We start from the raw sequence: 15,646 nt of genomic DNA on the forward strand, positions 1-15,646 counted from the left end.
CTACTAAACATTCACCTACAGCAGTTATTGTTCAACAGAATGATCTTGATCTGGTTGGGTGGCTTTTTCTACCTCACAATACAACTAAAATGCTCACTCTGTACTTAGATCAAATTGGTGTATTAGTAGGACAAGCAAGGCTGCGCACAACAAAGTTAATTGGCTATGATCTGAATCAAATTATATTTCCATTAAACAACAAATTCAACAATCGTATATTAATTCTTAGGAATGGCAAGTTAATTTGGCAGGTTTTATTGGCATTCTTGATCATCATTATTCTAAATCCAGAATATTCCAATTTATTAAATTAACATCATGGATATTGCCTTCCATTACTCAAAAAATCCCTATTGAAAGGGCCATTACTGTTTTTACTGATGGATCTAGTAATGGAAAGGCCTCATTTGTGGGACTTCAGCAACAAGTTTTTCAAACTGACTTTGCAGCTGTGAAAACAGTGTTAAAAACTTTTAAACAGCCAGTAAACATTGTTTCTGATTCAGCCTATGTAGTGCAAGCCACGCAAAATATTGAATGTGCCTTAATTCAAAATGTGACTAATGATCAACTTAACCTTTTATTTCATTCTTTACAGCAAGCAGTATGACAAAGGCATTCCCTTTTCTATATCACTCATATAAGAGCACATACTAATCTCCCAGGCCCTTTAACTAAACTTACTCAAAGGATGGATAATTATATGGGGAAAAGGATTTGCTTGTGTCTCCCCAGGTAACAATCAGGTGCCTGTATGGGTGCCCACCAAATATCTGAAGATCTATCATGAGCTACAGCAGGAAGAGAAGACTCTGGGAAGAGCCAAAACTCCCGATATGAGTGATGGCGCAAATAAACATCTCAGAGACAAAGGAGAAAACCAAGAATAGTCGTCAGGCAAATTGTCCAACATGGGGATAAATCAAGAAGTTGGCGCAGATGGCAAAGGACAACTTGAAAGCACAGAACAAACTAAAAACAACTAGTAACCTGATGGTGGCCATGCTGGCAGTACTCACTGTGGCAGCAAGCCTTCTTACTATAGGAGCAACTCAGAATTCCACTTATTGGGCATATATCCCATTTCCCCATTTCCTCCTTTAATTAGGTCTGTGAGTTGGATGGATCCTGTTATTGAGGTGTACACCAACGTCAGTACCTGGATGCCTATGCCCATAGATAACCGAGGGCCAATGCATCCTAATGAGGAAGGGATAATAATAAATATATCCACAGAATATAAATATCCCCCAGTATGCCTGGGACCTGCTGTTGGATGTTTACAGATTGACACACAGGCCCGGTTGGCAGTAGTCCCCAAAAAAATAAATCATGGGTTGCTTTGCATATGATTTTTGGGGCATAGTTTAAAATATAATCATTCCCATCCTAAAACTCTGTAGTTCCATCTGAATAAGTTCAAATATAAACAAAATAGAGTTTAGTTTAAAGGTGTGGATACTTGAGTTTGGGAAGATTGTATAGCAAGTAAGGCTGAAGTGCTACAAAATAATTCCTATGGAATCATCATTAATTAGTCTTCTAAAGGGATCTTTAAAAAAATTGCACCAGAAGACCTTCCTATAGAACAAATGTAATAAGCCAGTGGAACCACTGGCAATTAAATCATACACAATATATTCAGACAAAAGCTGAGGTCCCTATCACATGGAGTCCTACTGGCATTGTCACCCCTAGTCCAAAAATAGTATCTCCTGCCATAGAACACGAACATTCTGAATTATGGAAATTAGCCATGGCTCAAAGTTCAATCAAAATTTGATAGGGTAAATATAACAAGTATAAAGGGGAGGGAGGTAAAAATAAATATGCTCTTTCTTTTCTTTCTAACAGGACTTTTTGGATTCAAAGTTGTGTCCAGTCACCTTTTGTGCTAGCAGTAGGAAATGTTACTCTTGATATAAATACACACTTTATTTCATGCCCTGAATGTCATTTATGTCATTTTTTACATGTATTAATTCAACTTTTAATAAAAATCAGACTATCCTAATAATTAAAGCCAGGGAAGGAATCTGAATCCCTATGTCTTTAAATAGACTGTAGGAGGCATCTCCATCCATTCATATAGTAACTGAAATTCTTAAAAAACTTTTATCCCATTCAAAAAGATTTATAGTTGCTCTCATAGTTGCTATAATTGGCTCACTGCTGTTACTACTACTACTGCAGTAGCTGGTGTGGCTCTACATTCATTTGTACAAACTGTTAAATTTGTCAATAAGTGACAAAAGAATTCCACAAAACCATGGAACTCTCAAACTCAAATAATTAAAAAAAATAGTTAACCAAATTAATGATCTCTGTCAGACAGTGATTTGAATGGGAAATCATAAATTTAAAAAGTAAAATTCAAATGCAATGTGATTGAAATACCTCTAATTTTTACATGACTCCTCATCTGTATAATAAAACAGCATGAGTGGGAAAAAGTAAAGAGACATTTAAAAGGTCTTACTGGAAGTTTATCTTTGGATATTGCAAAATTGAAGGAACAAGTATTTCAAGCCTCTCAGGCACATCTGACACCAATGCCAGGAACTGAAGGGCTTGAAGGAGCTGCAGATGGATTAGCAGCTATTAACCCGCTAAAATGGATCAAGACACTTGGAGGCTCTGTGATTTCAATAATGATTGTGTTTTTAATCTGTGTTGTTTGTCTTTATATAGTCTGCAGATGTGGAAGCCACCTCTGGAGAGAAAGCTGCCACCGAGAACAAGCAAAGATAGCTGTGGCGGTTTTGCAAAAAAAGAAAAGGAAGACATGTTGGTAGAAGAGCTGAGGCAGGACTGGCTTGTCTGTCATAATATAAGAGTCTTGGAAGATGTCCAGGGTCCAGGGTCTAAAACCCCTCATGGCCTTTGGAACACCAAGCTCTGTGCCAAAGGGTGGAAGCCTGCCCTGCTGCACCACAAATCTAAGCCTAGGGCATAAAACCCCTCATGACTTGGATGGAATTCAGAGCTCAGGGCATAAAACCCCTCATGGCCTCTGGAATGTACACAGACTTGTTGGTTGCTCTCCCAGACTCATAAACATGTTCTCTATTATTTCAAGCAGCAGAACATATTCTATGTGCATCAAAGAAAATGCTAAACTGTCACAGCTATGCTTGATGCACTGCTACCTTTCTACCCTCACATACTCACACCCTCACCTGTTTACCTCCACATCCACACATCCACACCACCTGCTTCTTTGTTTGATCACCAATAAATAGTGTGGGATCCCAGAGCTGGGGGCCTTCACAGCCTCCATATCAGCGTTGGCCCCCTGGACCCACCTTATGTACTCTTAACCTGTCTTTTCTCATTCCTTTGACTCCGCCGTACGTCGTAGCCCCCACGTCCTGGTGTTGGGCCATACAATTAACTTTCACCATTGGGACATTACAAACATAGTGTAAGCAGAAGTTTGATGCACTTGCACATGGGATTAGGCCTCTTGGAATGCACTTAGAATCCAGTTGCCAGTCTGTGAAGAAGCCAAGTAGCCATATAAAGATGTCCATGTAAGAGTTAACCAAGGAGCCTGGCCAAAAACCCCTGCTGAGCTCCCAGTAGGTGGCCAGCACAATATACCAGCCTTGTGACCTTGCACCTATCTCAGTACCCCAGCTGACACAACACTCCGTGAAGCAGAATCACCTGGTCAACTGATATTGTTTGAAGCTGTGTCCCCACCCAAATCTCTCCATCTGAGATCTGCAATGTTGGGGAAGAGACCTGGTGGAGTGTGATTGGATCATGGGGACAAATTTCCCTCTTGCTGTTCTTGTGAGAGTGAGTGAGTTCTTACAAGATCTGGTTGTTTAATGGTGTGGAGCACCTCCCCCTTCACTTTCTCTATCCTGCTTCACAATGTGAAGATTGTTCCTGCTTCCCGTTCGCCTCTGTCATGATTGTAAGTTTCCTGAGGCCTCCCCAGCCATGCTTCCTGTACAGCTTGTGGAACTATGAGCCAATTAAACCTCTTTTCTTTATGAATTACCCAGTATCAGGTAGTTCTTTATAGCAGTGTGAGAACAGACCAATACATCAACCAAAAGAATTATGAGAAATGATATCCTGTTAGTATTTAAACCACAGGATTTTGGAGTGATTTATAAAGTAGCAATAAACAACAAAAATGCAAGACTGTAAGAACAAAAACAAAAGACCTATCTAATCTGGAAAATCAAGGACGCTTTTCCAGAGGAATCAATAATTTACATAGAATCTGGAAGAAATAAAAGTATGAGTTAACTTCCAAACAGAGAACAGTGTCCATAATGGCCTGTGTTTGAAGGGAAGCAGATGCACTAAAAAACAGAATGGAGATTATTCATTTTCTTTTCTTCTGTTTGTTTGTTTGTTTTTTGAGACAGAGTCTTGCTCTGTCATCCAGGCTGGAGCACAGTGGCATGATCTTGGCTCACTGCAACCTCTGCCTCCTGGGTTCAAGTGATTCTCCTGCCTCAGCCTCCTGAGTAGCTGGGATTACAGGCACCCACCACCACACCCAGCTAATTTTTGTATTTTTAGTAGAGATAGGGTTTCGCCATGTTGGTCAGGCTGGTCTTGAATTCCTGATCTCAAGCAATCCACCCACCTCGGCCTCCCAGAGTGCTGGGATTATAGGTGAGAGCCACCATACCCAGCCTAAAAAACAGAATGGAGATCATTTTCTTATGCATTTTTGCCTAATTATAAAACAGGCCAGACATGGTGGCTTATACCTGTAAGCACTTTAGGAAGGAGGCCAAGGTGGGAGGATCACTTGTGCCCAGGAGTTTGAGACCAGCCTGGGCAACATAATGAGTCTCCGCCTATATAAGGAAAAAAAAATGTGTGTGTGTGTGTGTGTGTGTGTGTGTGTGTGTGTGTGTGTAGCGAGAGAGAGAAGCAAACGTGTGCATACATTTATTTTATACCACAATAGTATACTTAAGAAGGAAACAAAAACCCAGAGCTAAAACTGATATGTCTAGTCTTGCTTATTAATACAGACTAGCTATTATGAGCCATCTGTGACATATCACATTGTGCTGGGACCATCTGCAATATTCCTAATCTAATGGTTTAAATGACAGCTCACACCCTCATTAGAAGATATTAGCACCTCAAAACACATTTGTTGGAAATAGCAAGGTACTGATCCCTTCAGATGCTATCAAGTGGCTGCACTATAAACTAATGCACATCCTAGCAGGAACAAAGGGAATGCAGACATTGAGCCCCTTCTGTGGACCAGGACATTTGACAGACTCATACATTCTTTCATTAATCTTCTCGGCAATCTAAAGGGCAGGTATTATTTTTCATTTTTTACTTACTAAAGAAAGTAAGGCTTTTAAAGTTTCATTAGCTTGATCACACAGTTCAAAAGTAGTAGAGCAAAGTTTTAAATCCCAGGCTGTCTGCCTCCAAAATCTGCATCTATAATAGCTGTTGTTGGTTGCCTTCCCTGCTCCTACTTCCCACTTTCTTCTAGACGTTTTTCAACACCCATATCCTCCCATGCAGCCACTGAGCTTCAAGGGTGACTCTCTTGCCTACAGCAGTCATTTTTTTTTTTTTTTTCAGACAGTCTCTCTCTGTCGCCCAGGATGGAGTGCAGTGGTATGATCTCAGTCTCCCAGTTTCAAGCAATTCTCATGCTTTAGCCTCCCGAATAGCTGAGACTACAGGCGCATGCCACCATGCCCAAGTAACTTTTGAATTTTTTTGTAGAGACGGGGTTTCACCATGTTGCCCAAGCTGGTCTCAAACTCCTGAGCTCGAGCACTCTGCCCGCCTCGGCCTCCCAAAGTGCCAGGATTACAGGCATGAGCCACCATGCCTGGCCCTCCAGTAGTATTTCTTAGCAGCAGGTGCAACTAGCACTTGGGGCTGACCAGTTCTTTGCTCTGCCGGGCTCTCAGGTGCATCTTACGATGTTTAGCATCCCTGACCTCCACTTGCCATCATTCTAACAACTCAAAATGCCCAGCATACACTTGTATGGCAGTGCTCAGCCTGAGAATGGCCAGTTGAAACAGAATGCCGTGCCTCCTTCCAATGATGGGTTCAGGAACTTACCCAGCAATTGGTGAGCTGCCCCGTGAAGGGGATTTCCCTGCCACATGGAATGATCCATGTGCTTCCCACAACCTCAGCACTGCACAGTAATCCTATCACTTTTGATATTCTTTTTCCCATTTTACAGATTAAGAAACTGAAATACGCATGGAATCAGCGGCATGGCCAGGTCATATGGTCAGTAATTAATGAAGCTGGAGGCTTAATATACTGCAAAATAAAATGATGGGAGTGACCTGAAGATCCAGATTGGATCTCAGGGCCAGAACTGGATAGTAATTTGATTGAATTTGTTAAATTATCTAAAATGACTGTCATCACGAGTGGGCTAGTCAGCCTTAAACCCTGAAAAAAGGAAGGTCTCAGAGATAAAAAGCAGTATTTGCTATTAAAACATGACTCATGGTTTAGATCTCAAGAACTTCAACCACAAAAAAACTTGTTTTAAACATGATTCATGGGAGTTTTTCATTCATCAAAGTATTTGCTACTTGGGCAAAGCCATTAGGGCCAGGGTTATAAATGCCTGTAGAGGCCAAAGAGATAAATGGCGCTGTTCAGAGTGAGACAACAGGGTGTGGTTAGGGCTGATGAAGCAAGAGAGTGAATGAGCTGATTGATGTTTTTCCCTAGAAAGATCATCCCTAAAGTGAGATGGGTGACTCACGCTCTCTTAGCTTAAGGTCATTAAATATTCCATAGACATTATTGTCCAGGATAACAAAAAGCTAGTTGCACAAATTTAAAATATCCCTGTCGCTGGGACAATGATTTTGCATCGCAATTTGACCTTCTGCTTTTAAAAATCAGACTCATAAACTAGGTTAATGTAAGTCCATTCCTGAAAGATGGATTCACTCCTGATATACAGAGAAATCAGGTTTCTAAGCCTGATTTACTATACATAGCAGCCTGTGAGCTGCCTTGGGAGACACAATATATCCTTGCTTTGTGAACATAAAGCATACATCATTTCCTTGTGGACGACAAATATGTTTTTCTTATTTGTTATACGCTGACGATTTTAAAATTTGTCTGTGGAGGTCACAACTCTCATTAGTCAAAAATTTAAAAACCTGTACCAGGCTTGCTGTAAAAATTAGATGATTTAAGGTAGTTTGTTAAACATTTTTTATTGCATTAAACTTTTAGGAAATTTTAAGAATAACTGTGAGAGATTCAGTAGATATATAGGTAAAGGACACAAGCATGTAATCTACAATAGAGGAACTACAAATGTCTAGCAAATACTTGAAAAAACATTTGGCCCCCACAATTATACCAGCTATGCAGTATTTCTATCTCAATCTCAGGCCACTCCCCCAAGTTCCATATTCAAATGTCCAATTGCTCATCCGAGATCACTTAGAAGCCTACTGGCATCAAAATTCAACATGTCCAAAACAGAATCTTTGCTTCACTCTCCTTTTTCCCATATACCTGATCTTCTCCTACCTCAATTAATTGCATTACTTTGTTCATCAGGCAAAATATACAGAAATCATGCTTACTTTTTTCTCCTTCCCAGTTCTTCCATACAAAGTCTGTCACCGAGCTGGAACTGGTGATGTCCTGGACTCTTGGGTGCTGCCTGGACCCACCCAAATGCCAGAACAGGAGTGACTTGATTAAGTTCCTTGGGGCGCTAGATTAAGCAGATACTCTTTCTCTTGTTTCACACACAAAAAAAATTCTGGCCCTCCTAGAAGTTCACCTCTCAAAACAACATCAGCCAAGCAGAAGAGGAAAAGAAGAGCAAGTGTCTAGGGGCCCTGATTTGCCTGGACACCCATCTAGGTGATTGGGGTGGCCAACTTGAAACAGCTTTTTCTCCTCCAAGCCATTTTCTACTGTTCTCAGCCAGCTTCCTGTAACCATGATGTCAAAAAGAAAAACAAATATCTTTGTGCTTTGACATTTGTGATGGGCAAGGTACTCTAAAATGCAGGGTTTGGGGCAGAGGCCCCTTTCTTCTGAGTTCAAGAAAGGCACTGAGTCTTTTTTTTTTTTTTTTTTTTTTAATAAAAGGTCTTGCTCTGTCACCCAGGCTGAAGTGAAGTGGCAGGAACATGGTTCACTGTAGCCAGTCTCAGTCTCCTGGGCTCAAGCAATCCTGCCACCGCAGCTTCCCAAGTTGCTGGGACTACAAGCACATGCCACAGTGGCCTGCTAACTTTTTTTTTTGTTATTATTATTGTAGAGACAAGTTCTCACTGTTGCCCAGGCTGATTTCAAACTCCTGGGCTCAAGCAGTCCTCCCACCTCAGCTTCCCTAAGTGCTGGGATTACAAGCAAGATGCACCACTGTACCTAGCTTTAATTCACTTTATCATTCATCTTTATTGCTTTCATTGCACATGCTGTTAACTTCTTATGAACTCTTTGTTCTAATAAATAAACACATCAAGGTTTTTAATAAATAAATCAGGAGTCTATAAATTCTTACTAGTTTCAATAGAAACATTGCCGCTAAAATGGTGTATTCTAGCTGTGTGAGCTTTTGGAAAATGTTTTCATTTTCTTTATGTTTGAATGTTCTTCCAAGTCTTTGAAAATACACATTCTGAGTTGAAAAGCTTTATAATAGGTAAAACTCATTAACCATATACTTTCAATGCTGGGCACAGCAGGTGTGGTAGGTAGAAATATAAGATGACTCCCAAGATTTTTGCACCCTGGCATACACATATCTTTTTCCAGTTGTTGAAACAGTAATTTAGGTGCTGCTGTGAAGAGATTTTGTAGATGTGAATAATGAAAATCAGTTGACTTTAAGATAGAAAGATGATCCTAGGTGGGCCAGATCTATCAGCTGAGTCCTTAAAGGGAACACTACCCTTCCTGAGAAAGAGATTCAAAGAATGAAGGATTAAAATTGAGGGAGATTCTCTATTGCCAGCTCTGGAAATACAGTAGGTCATGTGGTAAGTTGTTCAAGTGGCCTCTAGTTGCTGAGAGCAACTCCCAGGTAAGAACCAACAAGGGAATAATGACTGCAAGGAGATGAATCTGGCCACACTATGTGAGCCTGGAAAGGAACTCTGAGTGCCAGAAGAGGATGCAACCAAGCCAACACCTTGAGTTTAGTCTTACGAGATCCTGAGTAGAGACTCCAGTGACACCATGCCCAGATTTACCACAACCCTAGAGGCTAAAGGCAACACTCCCTTATTATCTCACAATGCTGTATTGTCTTTAGCCTCTAAGGTTATTTAGTAATTTAGTAACAAAAAGCAAATCCAGTACAACATGCTAATATTAAGATACAACCTCTATATCATATGATGCAGTGTGAATCAGCACAGTAGAGATTGCAGTATCTCTGGAAGCCATTTCTATACTGGATAACTCTTTGCAATAATTAAACTACACGTGTAAGTGATCAAATTAATATATCTTACAAAACTAAATGTATCTTCAACAATACTCTTCCTTAATCAGTACCAAAAAAACAAACAAACAAACAAACAAACAAAAAAACCTGTGGATGTTCTCTAACACCTCTCAATACAAGGGAAAGTGTCATAGATGGAAGTGAAGACTAAAGAGAGACAATAGAATTCACTGATTAAGGTTTAAATATCTTACTTTTGTGACTTTTTATTTGCAAAAACAGAAAATTGATCATGTGAACACATTTGTATTAAAAGATGTTCCTGCAAATTAGGGGCCCTGAAATTAAGCTTCATTAGGTTCATGGTAAGTCTACCTCTCTCTTTATCCATAGCACTTGGCAGAGGGCCTGGCATCTGAATGACAGGTCTCAAATATTCTTTCTCATATGATTACATTAAATAAATCATTACATTGTTATTTACTTAAGTAACTTTACATTTTTCTTGAGTGAATTAACACTACTTGAAGGATCCCTGTAAACTGAGTCCACTTTCAATTTCCTATCTACTGGGTCATTTATAACAAAACATGTTACATGTATACTTCTTCATCTCTGCTTATTTCTAAGAAAGAAAAGGTAAGTAATTTAGTTTTTGTATTTCAATTAGTAATTCAATAACCTGTCTGGTTTTTGTTTTTTAAAAGCAAAATAGCTTATCTCAGAGTTCAGATCAGACAATCTCACCACTGGTGTTTGGATTCAGTGTCTTTTGAGGTGAAGTGAAAGAAGAACCTTTCAGAAATGCATGCAGTTAATTCAAAGAGAGGAAGAAGGATCTAGTTCTAAAGAGGTTTTTGTCTATAATTGATTTTTCTAATGGAAAAATCAACAAAAAGTATAGTGTATCGATGCTGAATACTCCACTCTTTCAAACAGACACTTTCGTATTATAATTTGTATCAGATACAGTATCAAGAAAATTAAAATGCCCATTTACTAAGAGCAAAAAATGTTCTTCAGTAAGTCTGGTAATAAAAACTGCAAGATAAGGTTTCAAAATTACATAAGCCTGCAGTTCTAACAAAGATTACTAAACTGTAGTATCAGAAAAGGTACTTTTGGGGAATCAAATGATAGTGAAGCTTCCCTCCTGGTTTATACCTTAAACTCGCTTAACTAGAGGCAGTGCTTCCTACCACCTCCATTTAGTGTAAATTTTGTTAGCCTAAAACTTAAAATGCAAAATGCTGCACAATATACAATGTTATTCATAATAATAATAGCTGCTATAGTATTTGGATATAAGAGTTTTCACAGGCATTTAGAAACATTCAGTTTCTAAAAAATGATTCAAAGTTCATGAAAAAGTATAAATAAATGGTTTACTCTGTTGTTCACATGAATCCCTAAGGACGTGGAATGGAAACAAACAGCATTTATTCTTAAAAAAAATCCTTTTTAGGAGCTACTTTGTCTTTGTATTCTAGCCTCAAAACAATTGCTTTGCATGTAACTTTTTTTAAAAACTGAAAAAAATATGCTTTATCTTCCTTTTCTGACTACACAATTATTTTTTTCTTTTTTTAATCAGAAACTCATTGCTTGCTAATGACTACACAATTATTGTTGCTGTTGTTGTTTAGAGACAGGGTCTCACTCTGTCACCCCAGCTACAATGCAGTGACACAATCATAGCTCACTGTAGCCTCAAACCCCTGGGCTCAGGTGATCCTTCCAAGTAGCTAAGGCTACATGCCGCTGTGCCTGGCTAATTTATTTTTATTTTTTTATAGATGGGGTCTTGCTATGTTGCTCAGGCTGGTCTGGGATTCCTGGCCTCCAGCAGTCCTCCTGTGTAGCTGGGATTACAGGCTTGAGCCACAGCACTAGCCTAAAATAATTATTTTTCAGTTCCTTATTTAAAATATTCTTAGCAGGCTGGGCACAGTGGCTCATGCCTGTAATCCCAGCACTTTGGGAGTCTGAGGCAGGCAAATCACTTGAGGTCAGGAGTTTGAGACCAGCCTGGCCAACATGGTGACACCCCATCTCTACTAAAAATACGAAAAGATTAGCCAGCGTAGTGGCACTTGCCTGTAATCCCAGCTACCAGTGGGGCTGAGGCAGGAGAATTGCTTGAACCTGGGAGGCAGAGGTTACAGTGAGCCAAGATTGTACCACTGTACTCCAGACTGAGTGACACAGTGGGACTCCATCTCAAAAAAAATAAAATACAATACAATATTTCTAGTAGTATATAAAACCAAAATCACAACAAACTTCTTTATAGACTAATCTGTTTATAATAAAACTGTATTTAGATAGATTACATGAAAGTGATTTGACTCAAGATGTATCTGACTTCAGACGACATTTATTAGATTATGTTTTTATTTCTTTATCTATTCAGATTTGTGGCAGCCAGCTACCAAGGTGGCTCCCAATGACCTTTGCCTCTGGCATAAATGCCCATGTGTAGTCCCTTCCTACATTTTATCACAGCTGGTCTGTGGGACTAACAGAATACACCAGAAGTGATGATATGCAACTTCTGAGGCTAGGTCACACAAAGACATTGAGGTTTTTGCCTTGTTCTATGTCAGATCACCCTCTCTGGAAGAAATCAACTGCCTTGTCATGAGGATACTCACATAGTCTTACAAAGAAGTCCGTGTGGCAAAGAACTGAGGTCTCCTGCCAACAGCTGGGTGAGTGAGTCATCTGGGATGAAAATCCTCCAGCCCCAGTCAAGCCTTCAAATGACTGCAGCCCTGGCTGAAAAATTAAGTGCAACATATGAGAGACCTTAACGCAGAATCAGCCAGGTAAGTTGCTGCTAGATTTCTGATGCACAAAAATTGTGAGAGATCAAATGTTTATTGTTGTTTCAAGGTTGTGCAGTATTTTCTCGTAATCTGAACATTTGTAGAGGTTTCTGAGAATTGATCTCCAGATTCCATAAATTGGGAAATTTAAAAGAGCAGTGGAAGTACAGCAATTATTCTTGCCACAAACCTGAATTAACCTTACAGATTTTTAAATATGAGTCCTAAGATATAATTTTACTTTTTGGAGAACAGACTTATCCTTTTAATAGCTTAACTTTTCTTTTTTAAAATAAAAACGTTTGGAAAACTAGACTCCTATTTTCTCCATATTAGAAATGAAATTTGATCCTGTGGTGGCAGTTTTTCTCTCTCTCATTACATATGTTGGAAATTCTGATAATGAGAATGTTAGAAGCAGAGATAAAGATTATATAAAAGAGGGAGGAGACAGAAAAGGGGGTGAAATGTAATCTCACAATTCCCTGCACCACTTATTTATTTCCTAAGATCTTGTCTCACACAAAAGACATCAGAGACAGAAAGTTTTCTCTGTCCACATCTCCCATAGGGACAAAGATAGCTTACCATTTCTTGGAAAATAAAGAGAAATTGAATTTTTCTTTATCAAAATTTAAACACCAATTAGGGATAGAGGTTAAAATTAATTGAGACATCTCTAAGAGTAACAAGTACCACTACTCTGGGCACATTGCCCAAGGGGTAGCCCTGCTCCACAAGAAGAAGTAAAGCCAAAACAAACAAACAAAAAACAAAGAGTAATGAGTAGTTCTCTCTTTAGCACCAGATGAAGTATATTTTCAATATCTCATTCCCATTCCAATCCCAAATTTTCCAAAGCAAAGAACATCTACTATTTAACATAAAACATAGGACATATTAAAGACAAATGAAGAGTAGGGTTTGAAACCATTGCAAGATCTGGTCTCCACTAACAAAAAAAAAAAAAAAAAATTCAACAATGCAGGTGATAAAATACTACTGATATTAACTGGTTCTGTAGGAATTGTCCTCTTAATATACTTGGATTCACTTGTAGAAAATAATCCACCTGCAACTTGGTATATATATTCTCTCCTAGCAATAATGTACTTTTCAGAGTGTCTTCACATCTATTACTAGAAATGCTATTATGTAAGTAACCAGAATTATTATCTCTTTTGAGCAGATGATGAAAGTTTGAAGAGGACTTTCTCAAGGACAGCTAGTTAGTGGCAAGGAAGAGACTGTAATTCAGACTTTCTGGAATCCAAAACGGAGCCTTTCTCCTGACTATTTTCTCTGTTGAATGCACTAAGCAAATCTCTAGGATTTAGAAAAAATAATTTAAGAGTATTATTCTAGTTTTTAATTCACTTTTAAGTTCTATATTAATTATTAATTCAATATATATTATATAGTGTTTTTTTTTTTAAGATGGGGTCTCACTCTATTGCCCAGGCTGGAGTGCAGTGGGAGTGCAGTGGTACAATCATCGCTTACTGCAGCCTCAAACTCCTAGGCTCAAGGGATTCTCCCACCCTAGCCTCCCTAGTAGCTGGGAATGCAGGTATGAGCCACTGTGCCCAGCTTATATAGTAATTTTTTAAAATAGTTAAAAACAGTTTTTTTTTTTTTTTTTGAGACGGAGTCTCGCTCTGTCGCCCAGGCTGGAGTGCAGTGGCCGGATCTCAGCTCACTGCAAGCTCCGCCTCCCGGGTTCACGCCATTCTCCTGCCTCAGCCTCCCGAGTAGCTGGGACTACAGGCGCCCGCCACCTCGCCCGGCTAGTTTTTTGTATTTTTTAGTAGAGACGGGGAAAAACAGTTTTTAAGGCACAGTGGCTTACACTTGTAATCCCAGCACTTTGGGAGGCCAAGGTGGCAGGACCACTTGAGTTCAGGAGTTTGAGACTAGCCTCAGCAATACAGCAAAACCCCATCTGCACAAATAATTTTTTTTTTTTTTTTTTTTTTAAGACAGAGTCTTGCCCTGTCGCCGAGGCTGGAGTGTAGCGGCACCATCTCGCCTCACTGCAACCTCCACCTCCCACTTCAAGCGATTCTCCTGCCTCAGCTTTCCAAGTAGCTGGGATTACAGGCACATGCCACCACACCCAGCTAATTTTTTTATTTTTAGTAGAGATGGGATTTCACCATGTTAGCTAGGCTGGTCTTGAACTCTTGATCTCAAGTGATCCACCCGCCTCGGCCTCCCAAATTGCTGCTATACCAGGTGTGAGCCACCGTGCCCGCCTATACAAATAATTTTTTTAAAGTTAGCCAGGTGTGGTGGTGTGTGCCTATTGTTCCAGGTACTTATGAGGCTGAGATGGGAGGATCACTTGAGCCCAGGAGGCTGAGGTTGCAGTGAGCATGATTGCACCACTGCATTTCAGCCTGAGTGACAGAAACCTCATCTCAAAAAATATACGTATTTTTTATACAGACAGGGTCTCACTATTTTGCCCAGGCTAGTCTTGAATTCCTGGGCTTACGTGATTCTCTCACCTCAGCCTCCCAAAGCGCTGGGGTTACAGGTGTCAGCCAGCATGCCTGGCCGTATAGTTATATTTTCAATGCACTATTTTATAAAATTAGCTTATTATTATCCCAATACTCATTGTTTCTGTTCCATACACTTATGTCAGTCCTTTCCATTACTAATGATCAGTCCATTGGTACAAAGAATAGCCTACATATAAAAGAAACTTTTTTCTCCTACCTACACATACTTTGACTGAGGATGTGAATTTGCTGTCACCAATTTTTGACTCTTCAGGTAGCTTTCTGAAGGAAGAGCAGAACGGAATGGAAAAGAGAAAACAGTCACTTCTGGCTTCAACATGGAACCAGATGACTGAACCAGAAACAATGAATATTGGGATAATAATAAGCTAACCAGAAATAGGTCATGAATGGAAAAGCAAAACAAGAAATATTACTAAGAATGTTATCCAATTAGACTAGAAATGGGATATCAAGTAGATGAGAAAAACAAAGCACAATAAGGAGGGTTGTTGAAGCACCTGGAATGACTGGGCTAAGGCAATAGCTATAAAAGATAATGCCCTTGAAGACCCAGCTTAAGAGACTCTCCCTCTACAAAACCTACCCTCATTTCCCCCCCAAAAATTGTACTCTCTAAAATAATAGAGCACCTCTCTGTAGCCTTCATCAGGCCAAAGCTATTTATGACTTAGCACAAGAAGACTCTAATCTCCTTTAAGGCAGGGTCCTTGCTGGGCTCATTTAACTCCTATGGTTTTTGTCTGTCTGTTTGTTTTTGGAGACTGAGTCTTGTTCTGTCATCCAGGCTGGAGTGCAGTGGTGCAATCTCGGCTCACTGCAACTGCCCCCTCCTGAGTTCAGATGATTCTTCTGCCTCAGCCATCCGAGTAGCT

General features: G+C 39.6%; 1 long non-coding RNA gene across 2 annotated transcripts in view; it reads right to left on the minus strand.

Annotated features, from left to right (window-relative positions):
* The window catches only part of LOC110743951, a 64,233-nt gene that overhangs the window by 44,337 nt on the left and 4,250 nt on the right, over positions 1-15,646 (minus strand). For both annotated transcript variants that reach the window (XR_002523820.2, XR_002523821.2), the window contains exon 2: positions 12,070-12,193. This is a non-coding gene — a long non-coding RNA (uncharacterized LOC110743951). The remainder of the gene's footprint in view (positions 1-12,069; positions 12,194-15,646) is intronic.

Source organism: Papio anubis, chromosome 8 (genome assembly GCF_008728515.1).
Source record: "Papio anubis isolate 15944 chromosome 8, Panubis1.0, whole genome shotgun sequence".
Taxonomy (NCBI): domain Eukaryota; kingdom Metazoa; phylum Chordata; class Mammalia; order Primates; family Cercopithecidae; genus Papio; species Papio anubis.